The sequence below is a fragment of the Tamandua tetradactyla genome, chromosome 11 (genome assembly GCF_023851605.1).
Source record: "Tamandua tetradactyla isolate mTamTet1 chromosome 11, mTamTet1.pri, whole genome shotgun sequence".
Lineage (NCBI taxonomy): Eukaryota > Metazoa > Chordata > Mammalia > Pilosa > Myrmecophagidae > Tamandua > Tamandua tetradactyla.
Genome location: NC_135337.1, coordinates 97,384,961 through 97,399,944, shown reverse-complemented (window position 1 = coordinate 97,399,944; position 14,984 = coordinate 97,384,961). Strand labels below are relative to the sequence as shown.

The 14,984-nt window shown below is 35.8% G+C and overlaps 1 pseudogene; it reads left to right on the top strand.

Moving 5' to 3' along the window:
- The first annotated feature begins 4,257 nt into the window (after nucleotides 1-4,257).
- Nucleotides 4,258-5,000, top strand: LOC143649291 (olfactory receptor 9G19-like; annotated as a pseudogene).
- The last annotated feature ends 9,984 nt before the right edge of the window (nucleotides 5,001-14,984 follow it).

The following is a 14,984-nucleotide window of genomic DNA, read 5'->3' as shown; positions in this document are numbered from 1 at the left end:
AGGGGGACTTTGATTACTTTGATCCTCAGTCCTTTTTTTCACTCACTCCATTTTGGATTGTGAAGAAGTTAAACAAAAGATATCTGGAAACTAAACATATATATACTTTATATGCATAAAACATATCTGTATATATATATATGTATAAAACATATATACTCTATGAGTACCTCTGCATATTAACTTATACAGACACACAAATTCTGAAATTTTTGCCTTATATTTGCCCCTCCAATCTGTTCTCTACTCTTTTCTATTCTCCTCTTTGCTCTAGGAGGTTAGGCTGCATTATCTGCTTTAATGAGCTCATTTGTTCACCATCTTCTTAATGGGTTTAGCTAGTGTTGTCACTGACAGTGAAGAAGGTATGCAAAACCTTCTGGTACTTCCTTTCAGGGTTACCAGCACGTGGCTATACCCTTGCACAGAGCATTGCTCCTACCAGACAAATTTCTATTCAAATTCCCTCTCCATATACTAACCACTTGTTAATGTTTCTCAGTGTTAGGTGTGTTAAAAAAGTAATCAGAAATGACCACACCATGGACAGTTATGTTATCCCATGGGATTCCCCCATCCCATCCACATTCCTTTGTAATAGTAGCAGAAGAAACTTTTATTTACTGCAACATTTTTATCTGAGCTTTTGGTCTTTTTCCATTATAATAAGTAAGGATAGTCTTGCATCTCAATCATGTTGTTTATAATTTTCTCTTGATGCTATTTCATACTTACATCCGTCTTTGGCCAACACCCTTCAAGTCCATTCACAGGTATCCTCATGGACCCTGCTTATGACAATTAGCAATAACCCTTCTCTCAAAGGTATGCAGGCTATGTATTTCCAGAGCAATTCTTATGATCACCATCCAGGTTATATTTGGATGTAACTCTCCTTTGGCCTAGAACAAAGAGGTGTGTTGAGGATAAGGATTGAGAAGATACTGACATCCCTTACAAGCCAAATAAGTTTTGGCTTCATGGAAGGCTTTGTTTATTTTTTTTCCTAGGTAAAGCCATTTCCCTTAGATAAGGCATAAGGGACTACTTTCACAGACACAGAAATTTTAAGAGTATTGGGGAGTCGAAATTCTAAATTCTAGTCACCAACTCCTATACATGTTATCTCTCAAATGTTTCTCAGATGCATCTCTCACCAAGTCCATTTTTATCCACTAAATCCCAATACTATCAGCCCTTATTGACCTGGTTTTCTCTGCCTTCACACTTCCACTTTTCACAATGAAAAGAGATATTTTGTTTTCAATTTTATTTGAACATGTCATGGAGCTGATTAAAACCATTTATTGATACCTTATTGAAGATATTCTCCAAAATCTTTAATAGGGTCTAGTCAGTCTATATTTTATCTGAATCTGCATACTCCACCTGCCTAATTTAGTGTTGCTTTATTTTTCTCTCAGCAATCAAGCCACTCTAAACTTTTAAAAATTTTTATTAGAGAGTTGTGGGTTTAGAGAACAATAATGTGCAAAATACAGGATTCCTGAATTCTCATACACCACCCTATTATTAACACCTTAATACTAACATGTTAGTGTGATATATTTGGTACAATTAATGAAAGCACATGCAATCAAAAGGAAAATAAAAGGGAAGAATATATTATAATAGAATACATTTTTTAATCCATGGAGCCTCACTGAATAAACAGCAAATCTTAATTTAAACCATAGAAAATAGTTATAAGAACAGTAATAAGCATATGCTTTCAGATTTCTCTTGTTCACACTAGTGAATTGGTGACCTAGGATTCATACTTAGACAAACATTTTTCTGACCATGAATCTTAACCCTTACTAAGATAACCTATATCCTTACTTTTCCTCATTTAAAAAATCTCCTTCAATATGTTACTCAGTGCTGGGTACATAAGAGTTGCTCCATAAATACTGCAGATTTTGAATGAATAAATGCACTCCTGGTCTGATGTGTAGATAGTGTTTGCATTAACCATATAACTTTGTGGTAATCAACAAATTCACTGTTAATTTCATTGTTTGTAAATTTGGGAAAATTTTGTCAAGTGATAGCCAATATGTCTCAGGACTGAATTTCTATGGTTTTTGCTTTTTAATTATTATTATTATCATAATCATTATGAGCTACAGATAATTCCTGTGCATCTGCTATGTGTGCAGGCTCCTGTTAGAGTATTATTTCCTGCCAGTTTCTTTTTTATATAAATGACACCCACAAATTAAACAGGCTTTTTTGTAAAGGTTAATTTAAACAATTATATTCTTGATGAGTGATCTCTCCCTACTTCATTCCAGAATGATATATGAGCTGTATAATTGGTCACTTGACACCTGAACAATAGTTGAAGATCCTATTTACATTTAGCACATATCCCAAAGGAATGCACAATCTTATATGTTTTCCCAAGGTTGTTAACATTGGAAAGAGAATGTTAGTGTGAGTAGAAGTCTAAGGTAAGGTGGGAAATTCTGGGCTTCAGCCAAATTCAAATAAAGTGACTGTTTATATTCATAGCACTAAGCATTACATTAATTAACCAGAGAAAAAAGTGCAATAAATCACAATATAGACAAAAGACAAAAAGATCGTTAGTATAATCAGATTATTATATAATTCTATTTTTGAAATAAAATAGGATTTTTTCCTAAAAATAGTATTTGAGGAAGATGTTAAGTTCCAAATATCCTCTCTTCAGAGCTTATTTCCTCAATCAGTGAAAAAGTGAATTAGATAATGACTTGCCATCTTGATAGATGTTTTCATTTTCATAAACTCTGTAGCTTGTGCCCACTATTGGCACGACAAAATGAGATATTGTTGAATATTCTAAATGAGATATTGTTGAACAAGCATTCAACAGCCCTAAAAAATGAAGGTAAATAAAATGACACATTCCAAGTCTCTTGCAATTATAAGGAAGGACTTTTACTTTAATGTAGTTATGATATAAAGTTTTGCTTTAAAAAATCTCATAATATAGAAGCTCACCATTCTAGTGGAAGAAATTCTCTCTCACCAAATAGGAACATTTCCAAAAGAGCATTGTTTATTTTTCTAGTATAATTTTAAGTCCTCTGCCTGGTGTAATGTCAAACTAAGAAATTTTTTTTCTAGATTAAGAGCTTTTATTCCATGCTCTTATAGCATAAATGTTAGGCACTCTGTGAATCGAAAACTCTGGTGATCAGCATTTTGCTCTTTGATTTGGTCTGTAGCTGTAGTGTCATATGCATCATCACACAAAGAAGCAGAGATAGTGCATCGTCCATTGCTGGCAACATTCCAATTTCCTGTTTTTACTTTAAGGGAAAAGAATTCTCAGTGTTCTGTCACCACCAAACCATTCATTGAGTGAGTGATTTTTAGCACTTAATCATTTAGAATATTCAACCAATAATATTAGCATAAATAACCATTAATTAATATTTTCCTTCTTTTCCTCAGGGTATATTTGAAATATACCTTCATAATATATGAAGGTATATTTCAAATAATACATTCATTTGAACAATGATCTCAAATAAAAATATATAAGGGAATCTGATCTATTATGAAATTTCACTGTTTCTTCATTCCAACCTTTGTACTTGGTTATAGAGAAAAATGTAGAATTAAATATAGTTACAGACTTCAAAGAAAGTAAAATTCAGTGACCTTCCAGATCCAAATGCAGTTAGTTGAATAAATTGACTTCTTCATGTAAATCTTTGGAAACAGACAAAGGGAAGAGACATCAGAGTGCCCTTTCAAACTCTATTTATTATATTGTTTACATAGCCTGCAATCATCCATGTATAAGTAGAAGAGAAGATAAACTACTCCCTATCCCCCTGAAATAAAGAAAACTTAAGTTAAAAGTATAAAGTGATATACACTGCATAGTGGGCAACATAGCTAAGAGAGATCTTAAGACAGCAACACAGAACTGATTCCCCAGCTATCCAGAAAAGAGTAACACCCAGCTCGACATGACTGACTCATCATGAACCATGATGGTGCGTGTCACTTGGGATTTTTAATGATCTAAAATGGCAATGATGGGAAGAGGTAGTTGATGATATCTTAAGTCCCAACATAATTATTGATCTTTTCCCAGAAAGGGACTAAACATATCTAAAATCAATGGAAGAGAAAAATTTCACCAAAGTGAAGAAGTTCATTTTTTTTAGGTTTCACAGCTGACTTGCAGTTACAGAGAGTACTCTTCTTAATCTTTCTCATCATTTACATCTTCAGTCTCCTTAAAATATCACCATGAGTTATCTGATTTCTGCTGATTCTAGACTCCACACACTCATGTATTTTTTTATAGGGAACCTCTCATTCCTGGACTTCTGGTATGTTTCTGTCTATGTCCCCCAAATCCTGATGACCTGCATCTCTGAAGACAAAAGCATCTCCTTTGCTGACTGCCTGACTCAGCTTTTCATTTCTGGTGGGGTGGCTTTTAGTAAGAGTAAGCTGTTGGCTGTCATGGCTTATTACTGCTTTGTGGCCATCTCCAACCCCCTGTTTTATGCCCAGGCAATATCCCTGAGGATATGTGACAGTCTCGTGGCAGTTTCATAGTTTGGTGGCTTTCTTAACTCAATATCATCACTAGCAATACATTTACCCTGAGCTTCTGTGCAAACAATGTCATTGATGCTTTCTTTTGTGATCTGCCCCGTCTTGGGAAGCTGGCATGTGATATGAATAAAAGCTACCAGGCTGTGTTCTATTTCATACTTGCCTACAACATCCTCACTCCCACCATACTTATTCTTGCTTACTATCTCTTCATCATTGTGGCCATTTTGAATATCCACTCTACCCAAGAATTTCTGAAGGCTTTATCCACTTGTGGCTCACACCTGACAGCTGTTGCCTTGTACTACAGTTCAATTCTCTTCATTTACTCCAGACAAAGCACTAGCTATGCCCTGGAATGGAATAAAGTGGTGCTTGTATTCTATACTGTGGTGATTCCAATGTTAAATCCTTTGATCTATAGATAAAGAAATAAAATGCCCTGAAGAAAATATTGGATAGAACCAAGGTATCATCAGAGTACTTGTTAAATAATGGTACTAATTTTTTCAACAAACTATTTCCATGTTATGGTCTGAAACTCTCAGAAATAAATGAACCAAGAAAACTGAATTTCATTAGACATCAGTTATATATAGAAACATAAGTTTGATTTTGTATTTTGAAGGTGTGTACTAATGTACATGAGTCTTTTTTCAAAATATTGTAGGATAAATAGGGCTGTGGCTTTTTAAAAATGGCTATCTGTTTGTTTGGAACATAGTCCATAAAACTACTGTTATTTCTTTTTAACTGCTGTTATTTTGGGATATTTAAAAGAACAGCTCATCTACTTTTACTTCCATTTGACAGTTTATAAATAGCTTGTATGTATGTTTTAATCCCCTGTGAAAATTGGAATAACACAACTTGTTATGGAATCATTGTTAGGATAAGATGTTTTTGATATCTGTTTTGAATTGTCATTCATAGGAGAAAGTCAGGAGGGTAAAATGAGAAATTCCATTTTGAAGGGAATGTACTACTTGTTGGGAGAGAGAATGAGTTGGGAAATGTGGAAGGCCTGTGGAAGAAATACATGTATCACATCCAGCAAAGGCAATCTTAAACATGAGAGTAGAGGGAAAAGAGTGACATATCCAGGAAATAGCCTTTCTGATAAAGGGTGAGGAACTGGGATAGGTGTAGCAAAACATTTTGGCCTCTCTGTGCCCTCAGATGAGATAGGAATTGGGCTGCAGAATTTGGCCAGACTCTCGAAGCATCATTGCTGTGCCAAACACACCCCCAGAGAAGCACACACATCCACATGCCCACTCACACACTAGTACACACTCACAGGCTGCCTCCTAAGTAGGGCACAATACATTGATGTATCTGGCCCTCATCTCAAGTTGGAAATTCAGTCTGCTAGTTGCACTAGTGCCATCATATATTCATTTTCATAGTGGAGAAATCAAGGGGAGCAAAAAGCGTATCATGTGTTTTGATGCTTAATGGTGCTTGTCAATTTACCAGAAGATGACATTTTCAACTGCTGACACAATTTTTATGTACAAGAGCATTAGAATTCCATGAAGGAATTTTGAAAGAAGTAGGAAGCAGGGCCGTCACAGGCAAGAAACATGTTGAGAAGCTACTCATGTCTGCCTTTTACTCACATATTAATTGAATTTATTTTAAATTCAAGATGGATTTAAGATCTTGGAAATGAGTCCTCTCTTTCATTTAATCTTCCTCTTTATTAGTCTTATGGCACATGGAGCTGTGAAAGGTCACTTGAGGGTGTAATTTTTCCTGAATATAAATGTAACTATAAATTTATTCTTCCTGGAAATATTTACCAAGTGCCAATTTTTTTTTTTAGACTTCTTCTAGTTGTCAGCTCTACACTAATTATAAGAATAGAATTGTTTGACCATGGAGAATATTTGTCTTCAGTTTTGCCAAGTGTATTCCCAGAGTGTTTGCACCAATTTGTAGTCCCATTAGCAGTGTGTTTGAAATGTGCAATCACTCCAAATACTCATTCAACTCTTGTTACTGTCAGTATTTTTGTTACTGTCTCACCATTCTGTTGAATATGAAATGTTATCTTGTTTTAATCTGCGTTTCTTTAATTACTAATGGACATATTTTTCATAACGTTACTGTTCATTTGGGTTTCTCTCAAGTATATTGCCTGTTCACGTATTTAACCCATCTTTCTTTTTTTTAACTTTTGGAATTATTTTTCTAACCTAGGTCATATTCCACATTGTTATGTATTCTTTGGTCTTGCTGACCTATTCCTTCTCTAGCTTAAGCCCTCTATATAATTCTTTTCCTGATCCCCAATTCCATTGTCCTACCTTGCTCACATCAAAGACACTACCCTTTCCTCTAAAACCTGGAAACCCTAAGAGATAATAACAGAGGTACAATAAAGCTTTTACATTCAGAAGGAGAGCCCAAATGAAAATTTGGAAAACCCAGTCATGAGAATGACTACAATTGTATCATCTGAGTGTTATTCTTCAACAGGTTGGAGAATTGAGACCTCACAAAGTCTTCTCGTAAAAACTCTTTTCTCTTCTCTCAGAAGTAATAAGACGCTGACCCATCTAAACTTGGCAGAAAATTCATTGAAGGATGAAGGGATGCTTCATCCCTTTGGGAAGCTTTAAAACACTCAAAGTGTCCTCTACCGAGACTGGTGTAAGTTTCAAAATATTTTCTTCTTGAAATCTCCTTGAACAGAATAGAATGATTGAGAGAACCTGTTACATGTTCATGTATGCAATGCCTACTACACATTAGGCATTGTGCTGATGTTAGAGGAAAGTATAGTAAAGAAGAGGGTTGTTATTATTTAAGTTTTAGAGACGCATTGTGTAATGGCAGAAATGTCAAACTGTGTGCCAAGGCAACAAGGAGTGAATTTACAGGGCACTACAGGATAATTTAAATTTAAGGGATGATGAAATCTGTTCAGCACCATGAAAACTACCAGCTCAGGGTAGTTTAGTTTTCATATTAGAGCGCACTACATTCCTTTTGATATTGTTATATCTTTACAAAGTTGGATTTTCAGCAGTTGTTGTCGTGAGAGTAAGTACAACGCAAAATCCAAAGAGGAACTATTGTGACATGAAAAAATTACGGAGACTCTACAAACCTCTGATCTAAAGTGTTCCCATAAGTCCTAGATATTCTGAGTGAGTGGTATGCCTCTGCCTCTGAGGCCAGAATGATTTAATATGACCTAGTTTGCTACTTTAGGAGGCGGGTCATGCTAATAGCTCAGCAGTATGGACAAGAATAAAAATGACATCCTGTTTAATATTTTTTCTACTACATCATGAATTCTTTAAATGATTTCCCTTAGGTGTCGAGATGCTTTCATCTATTATTAACAGATAATCAACTTAAACTGTCTTAAACAATAAAGAAATTTGTTGGCTCATAAAACCAGAAATGTAGAGGTAAACAGTCTTCTTGATTGGACACTGAGGTCATCTTGGCTCAACCATCTTTTCTTCATGCACAGTTCATCCTCGGAAAAAATTTAATAACAACATCTTAAGCCATCCTAGGACTTAATCTACCCACAGCAATATTCATAGGTCCTAGATGAATAAGAAAGAACTTTTCCAAAAGCACGCACAGACTTCATTTTGGGTCTCATTAGCATAAAAGGTTATATGCCCATTTATGAACAAATCCAAGGCTTGGGAGATGCAGTCACGCTTATATCATTCAGATCAGCCACTGCGGACAGAGTCAGCTTCTTCTGAGCCATGTGGGCCTTATGAGAAATGGGGTTTTCTGAACAAAACTGGGCATCTGAGCTCCTGAGAACTGAATCATTGGTTTCAGTCTTCTCCAGGGGATCAGGCTGGTCTCCTATGTGGGAAATTTCCATCCACAGGTTTTGGATACTCTTCTAAGAATCTGGGCAAGATCACCTGGAGCTGACCTTAGTGCTCTGCTGAGATGGTCCACAGTGAGCAAGGTAGAGGTGTCAGAACTTCCTTATCAGTGACGGAGTTCCTGGCATCACGAGAAGAGCTAGAAGTAAGATAGTGCTTCCTACCCTTTGTGGCCCAACTTTTTAATTAGTAGAACTGTTTAATGTGCTAGGCACATGACACTAAAAGTATAAATTGCTCTGATCTTCAAGATGTTGTACCTGGTGTGAAACAAAGAAAATAAATTTAATAAGTGGGAGTTCGAAGAATATAAAAGGTATAAGCATTAGGAGATGAAAATACTTATTAATGGAAAACCATCTTATAGAGGAACTTGAGTGCATTGTATGGAATTTGACATTAGAGTAAAATGGGAGTGCTTTCAGCGTACAGGAGAGACATGATGTCACATTTATAAATTAAGAGACTATAGGCTGTAGACAATAGGGTTTGAGGAATGTGAACCAGTTATGAGATTATTGCAATATGTTTCACAAAAATAATATTTGAGCTCAAGTAGTAGTGGGTGTGGTGACAAACGGAAATATTGAAGAGGTTAATGGAGGAAAATAAGTAGGATAATGCCAGATTTTTGTTCCATGAACCTGGAAGTGTAGAATTTTATTTACTGTTGTGGAATGAGCAGATAGACTGGGAGAAATTAAACGTAGGAATTCTGTTTTAAACATGCTAAGTTTGATATGTATATACTACTCATCCCTTATAATTATAGAATGTTAACACCATAAGAAGATTTCTTAAGCATGAAATGGCTCATATGGGTGCCATAACCAGAAATTCTATGGGTAGATTTCTGATAATTTGTAATCCTTTAATATTTTATGGTTATACAGATGTACCTTTTGGTAGGACTATTTTTTTTATTCAGTTCCTAAATAAGTCATGATTCCAAAATGTTAAGAGCTATTAATTATTTGCAGATAAGGAAGTCAAGGAATGCAAGAGTTAGTGAATGTACACAAGTTCACATGACTGATTTTTAGTGAAACTGCTAAACAATACATATCTTGAAATAAAAACAAAGCTGTTTTCCTCAGTACATTGTGTTTCTCCCTTCAAACAAGATGGTGGTGATGACTTCCCATGTATGCAAAGAAACATGCACATGAAAAATTGCTAATCTCTTCTCCCACAGCATATTGTCACAAGTGAGCTTTTTCTCTATTCTTATTTTAAGATGGATTCCAAAAGAGATGTTAACAAATCGAAATAATAGAAAAGTGGTTTCTGTGAGCATACAATTTTCATATTATGAATTGTGTTCTAAGGAGGAATGGTGAGGCTCTTAAAATAACAGAAGCGTTTAGTATCAGGGCTGAGTCTCAACCAAAAGACTTCTCAGCTCTAGGCCAGTGAACATCATACTTTGGAGCCTAACATTCCTTCCTCAAATGACAACGAGTAGGTTACAAAAATAATAAACTCATTTATTTTAGGAAGATTCTGAATGACAAACTCATTTGGGCTTCTATTTTTCTTCTTAAATCTCAATTATCATGAATAGGTGTGGTATTAATCCTCTCACTCAGATTTAAACTAGCTCCCATTTTTAAAGTATCATTTCATATCAGACATTAGAACATATATTTCATCTATATTTTCCTTAATCCTTGCTATATTTTTTTTGCATAGGTGTTTTTCTTACCTTTTTAAAGTTTAAGGAACTTAGGTGGAGACGTTGTTAAATTCTCTCCCAAGATTATAGCACTTCCAAGTGGTAGAAGATATGCTAAGGTGTCATTTCTGTTATACCATTTCGCTTTGCCAGACCTGTTCACTCTCAGCTAGACTTGCTGAATTATCTGTTCTCAGCCCTCCATTCATTTGGGATGGATAATATATTATGGTCTCACTAACATGTTGTGGTGCCATCTTACTGTCAGTTGGAAGAACATGGAGACACTGCCCAGATATCTAGAAAGCTAACCCTGCTTTGTTTACATGGTAGAGGTAGGATTTGAAAAGTGAAGAAAGAGGCATTTCGATACTCTGAGACCCAGGTTGTCTGGAAACTCACAAGGATAGATTTTGGTATAACCTATAAGCCAAAGGAAACCAAAATGCCATCCCAATTTCAAGGGATAAGAAAAAAGTCTCCACTTTTGACATCAAGGCCTGTAAAGAAATAAGCTTTTGTGACCAATGAATAATTTGAAAGGAACTTGTCTTAGGTACCTTCTCATTACTCTGAGTACATAATTATAAATTCTTGTTTGGCAGAGAGTTGACACTGACTATTTATGGGTCCTTCATGCTAGGATGAGGTCACTGTTTCTGCAAATCATAAATATTTCTTCCTAGAACTTCATAATGCCTCTTTTCTTTGTTTTTATGAAAGAATTAGGCTTAATAGGTGACAGATGAATGAAGATTTCACAGAATGCCTCATTACGATGGAAGTCTTGTTTCATTGCAATTCATTTCTAGCTTGTAGCCAGAATGAAATTTGAGTGAATAAATTTTATGCAGTTATTTCCATTCATGATAGTTTAAAGGCCAACATCCTTAGCATGGTTCCAAACAAGCTTTGTGAATAGGTGACAATTCTGCAGACACCTCACTCTATGCCATCTTTATTTAATCTTTTTTATTTCTTTGAACTCACCAGCTCATTTCTATGCAAGGGCTGTGATACATTCTGCCACTCCTGGTGGAGGTGTTCTCCATATTCCTACAATGAGCTGTCATCTGGATCAGTTCATCTCATTTTGTGAGGTCTAATTAAATTATTTCTCCCTATTAGAAAAAATTTTGGGTAATAGACCACACAATTTATTTTATTGCTTCTTTAGAGACAAAACAGAGAGTATAGCAATTGGCTTTGTCCAGACATCTTTGCTTTGCCCAAGTTATAGTGTTTAAAATACTGGGTGATGGAAATGTCCCAGATATGTTTCCTTATATTAACATATGCTATCTTGGCACAGAAATTTCAGGCTAACATTGAGACAGCATCTTTAAAACCCAACTCGTTCTGGATAATGCATAAAATCATAAATTCTTTCCAGGATTATATGATTTCAAGCTTATGTCAATCAGGGCAAGATTTTAGTGTAAAAATGGTGAGAGAACAGTGCTGTATATCCAACTTTGAGATGCTTAAGTTGTGCAATATTACTATGGGGAACCCAATCATATGAATGATCTAGTTTGGGTGAAATCCTGAGTGAATATAAACAGGTAGTGAGGCAGATGGTTGTAAAGAGAAGTTGAACCCTGGTCATAAAAATCTGGGTTGTAGGGTTAAAGCATTAACACTTGATGTCCTATTCAGGTGAGATCCCTTATATATATAGACAGTTGGAGGAACGGAATACTTTTCAGTATTCCAGGCCACTTTTATCCATGTCAGCACTCAAGCTACATTTTTTGGAAACTCTCTAATTATATTAGAAAAAAATGAGGTTATCAGCATCTCAGTACCTGTTAAGTCAGAACACTAGAAATCAACTTAGAGACTTGGGTTTGCATTTTAGGTTCAACAGTATTTCCTATTGAGCTCAAGTGTAAATATTTTAATCATTAAAATAAATCACGGTCCTTTCTTGGAGTCACAGCTTTCTCACTGCTGTTATAGACAGATGGAATGTCAAATGGCTCTGAGTACATCAACTCCAATTTGAGAAAATTATTTTTACATAGATACCTTCTCAGTTTTTCTTGAAATCTTTGGAGGTACAAAACATAAACTTTGAAGGTTTCGCTGGTTCTCGAGACCTTGACACAAAAAAGGTGGGTTCTTCTTAATGGTCTCCATTTTACGGTATGAAAAAGTCCCCCAACTATTCCTGTAAATCTCAAAAAAAAAATTACATGACAGTGGAAAGCTTAACAAAAGTATTCTTAACAAAAATATTTGTATAGCTGTTTTTAATAGAAAGAGAATTCAAGTTGTCAAAATGTTATTAGCATTGCCTTTGCCAAGAGAACAAGAGTGAAAAGCATTCCTTTCTAAGAAGGGAGAATGGCTTATTTGTTGAAAGCATGGACCCTAGAATAAAAAATGTCTGCACTGAAATACCAGCTTTGTGTTCTTAATTAGCTCTGTGACCTCAGACGTGCCCCTCGAGGATGAAGTTTTCAAAATTACCCCTGTGCAATATCAGATCCATGCTTAACAGAGAACTAGGTTCTAATCTTTGTTGCCATCTTGGACTACAATGGCCTCTCTGGACTGGGAGTCAAGTGCTCCATGGAAGGCTCCATCTTCATCCATGAGGTCATTTTTATGGCCATGGTTTTCATCATCCAATTGTGCCAGGGCTACTGGTAGAGCAAGATTGGAAAGCCCCATTCTGTTCCAGGCATGATGATTGGACACTGGATCTCCATGCTACTGAACTTCACCCCTACACCCAGAAGCAATGGCTTTGTCTCAGCCCAATGCCCAGGAAGCTAGTGCCTTCAGCTAATATTGATGACTTCTAACCCTTGGCCATGGCCTACCTGGCCACACTGGTTACCTTCACCAATATTAACTCAATGACCCACAATCTTTTTATCCTTGAACCCTGGAGAAATACCCTGATCACCAAGGATCCCTCTCAGGAATTAATTAGCCACTTTGTAAAGACTCACATAGGACTCAATATGGAGGACCCAACTCCCTCTCTGGGCACCTCTAGAAATTTTAAATGAGGAAAATAAAGTACTTCCCACCTGACCAAGTCTTCACTCCATCTATTCCCTGGGGAGACACAAAGTGGCTACCAGTTCACTACCTTGTTAAACATATTGCAACCCTATTACCTATAGTGTGAGAAATAAAGAAGTAAAGGAAGCTTTCAAGAGTTCAACATAGGCTATGACCAATAAGATGAAATGTTGTCAATTTTTTTTTGCTGAATATTCTCATTGCACTTCCCAAATTATATATATGCATTGTTATAGTTCAATTAAATTCAAGAAATTGTATATAAAACAATGAAATAAGGAATAAGACATTCTTTGGTTTATATTTATTTTTGTGATGTAAAGCATTTTAAACCTATAATGCTGGTTATTAATATTCTCAAGGATTAGATTTTCCTCAACATTTATCCTCTTGCTTTCCTTTCATAGTTTTTGGAAAGAAAGGAATTGTTAGGGATGCATTTTTAAAGTATGAGTTTTAACTTCAGCGTTTGGGTCACAGACTGTATTGGATAAAGAGAAGAAACAGAGTGTTTAGCCTTTTGGAAAATTTCTCTAGATTTTGCAAATATTTAAGTAAGGTGTCTTCTCAAAATTCCTTCCTAGAGCTTGAATGGACTATATAGAATATATCTGCCTAAACTTTCTGCCTTCTAAATTATCAAATTAAATAAAGAATTTAAGAATTTTTAGACTATAAAAATATTGTTGTAAAACTGCAGAATGATGTCTTGTTTAGTACTGTGTTTCAATCTGAAGAGGGCTCTCTCCCTCATACAAGGGCATGTCACAGTACATTCATTATCCTGGCACAACACCATATATAAACCCACCAGGGAAAAATATGAACAAGCATTATAAAATAAAACAAACACCCACAGTATTTTACACACAATGATTGTTTTTCTCCACATATGAAGAAAATTGGCAGCTCAATAAATCACTCCATGCATTATCTAATTTGACTTGAATTAACTGCATGCCAGAAGTACATGGAATCTTGAATAGGGTGTGAGATCTTGTTTTGTACAGGTTAGTGTGATGCCTCGGTATATCCCAGAGTAATACGGGCAGAGAATGAAATAGTATTTGCAAAGTTCCCTTGAGGAAGGGGAAAGAAAGGAGGAAATTTTCAAGTTCTCCATTTAGGGAACTCCTGATATTCTTGCAAGCAGTGGGGACAACCAGCTCTATAGGCTGAGCCCTTGATCTTGGGGTTTGCCCCTATGAAACTTATCCCTGCAAATGAGTAACTAAGTCTACTTATACTTATGCCTAAGAGTCACCCCTAGAGAGTCTGTTTGGTTGCTCAGATGTGGCTTTTCTCACTAAGCCAACTTGGTAGGTGGACTCACAACCCTACACCCTATGTAGAAATTATTCTGCAGGGTATAAATCTCCCTGGCAATATGGGACAGAACTCCCAGGATGAGCCAGGAACTGGCATCATGGGATTGAGAAAGATTTCTTGACCAAAAAGGGGGAAAGGAAAGTGAGACAGAATTAAGTTTCAGTTGCTGAAGGATTTCAAGCAGGGTCAAGAGATCACCCTGAAGGTTATTCCTATGTATTATATCAATATCTGTTTTGAGTTTATGGTGTTTTGGAGTGGCTGGAGAGAAATACCTGAAATGGTTATGCTGTGTGCCAGTAGCCTTGATTCCTGAAGATGATGGTGTAACAATAGGGGTTTTACAATTTGACCAGGTGATTGTGAAAACCTTATGTCTGATGCTCTTTTTATCCAGGGAATAGACAGATGAGAAAAACATATAAGGAAAAAAATAATAAAAAAATAGGGAGGGGGTAATGGATAAAAAATGGATAGACTTAAATAGTAGTGGTCAG